This window comes from Propithecus coquereli, unplaced genomic scaffold (genome assembly GCF_000956105.1).
Source record: "Propithecus coquereli isolate 6110/MARCELLA unplaced genomic scaffold, Pcoq_1.0 Scaffold750, whole genome shotgun sequence".
Taxonomy (NCBI): domain Eukaryota; kingdom Metazoa; phylum Chordata; class Mammalia; order Primates; family Indriidae; genus Propithecus; species Propithecus coquereli.
Window position 1 is genome coordinate 48179 of NW_012153619.1, and position 1578 is coordinate 49756.

The following is a 1578-nucleotide window of genomic DNA, read 5'->3' on the forward strand; positions in this document are numbered from 1 at the left end:
TGACTTTGCAATATGTATCCCTTGACAATTTATTTCAGGCATTGTTATTATTAATAATTTTTTCCATTAACCCTCATCCTAGGGATCAAATTACATACCACCATTACAGTCCTAGAGTATTGTGAATATGGCTCTGTATTACTTATACCATTGGGTTTTGTGCTTTCTGAAGTTTTATGTTATTAATTAGCAGCCTTCTGTTTCAGCTTAAATAATTCCCTTTAGCAATTCCTGTAAGGCAGGCCCAGTGGTAATGAACTCCTTTGTTTTACTTTTAGGTAAGATAGGAAGGCTGGAGGCTGCTGGAGGCAACGAGAGTGGGAGAAATTCCCATCCCACAGCAGAGATAAAACTGAGACAATGTCCTTTCCCTTGGAAAATATGCATGTGTTATTGAGGAGGCTTTGGGTGTATTTCACAATAGTTATTTTTTCCCTTTCCCCTGCCAGAGAGATGAGAGAATCTTTCTTAGATATCTGTCATGAGAACATGGTTGGTTCCTGGAAGGAAAACCCACACAAATAAGACTTTAGCTCCCTGCTTCATCTCACTGTCAGGCTAGTTCACACTCATTCTATAGCAATTAGGTCAAATTACCGTTCAAATGTTTCTATCACTCTAACTCTCCAGGGACCTCTATTCCACATTGACAAATTTAGGCTTTCTATCAACAGATGGATCTGTCTCTCCAAATTTCAGGGTGGCAGTTTGCCCTCCTACCTCACTTCTCCAATGAAATAAGAAAAACCATTGATTATCTGTTTATTTAACTGTTTTTGTTGCTTATTCTAAAGATGGGAATAATGACTCCCCAGCTCTCTTTTACATGTTGAAGCTTAAAATGTCAAAATGATTACTTACTTTTTGCACATAAAATCCTGATAAACTAATTGTGGGTCACTCACTGCACATTTATTTGTGGCAGCAAAAATACAAGAATAGGTTATTTACTGACTGAATAAAATGTAGAACTATAAATTTAATAAAAACACCTCCTATGAATATAAGAATGAAAGTGGGATTTCTCTAGAAAGGGAACAAATGTTTGAATACTTACTTAAAAAACAGAACACTTTCCTATATAATTGATAAATTTATTTCAAAAGCACATAAATATATATTCACATAACACCAACCTATAGAATTCCCCACACCTGGGGAATATTGAGTCTGGTAATTTCTACACTAATTAGATTTAACGTTAGGCTAAGGAAAGGACAATTCAATTTTAGCTTTTAGGACATGAGCTGATTTATTCAGGGGTCAAAATGAGAATGTTTCCCTGAAAAGCAATGAATCGACTCAATGCATTCCATATACTATATATTACTTTTTATAGCTAAGGAGTCCTTGATATTTTTAGGATTGCCAATAATTTTTATGTGTTTGTGTTCCTACTTTAGAAATTAGCAAAGAAATGTATGATACTTGGCACTTCAGCCATTTGTCCATTGTGTGTATGTGTGTGTATACACTATATATTTTTTCAACTGCTTTTTGAAGATTTAAAAGGATTTCTCATAATGTTTCTGCAACATCAGTAAAATAGGTCAGACAGTATGTGAGCTCAAATGAAAA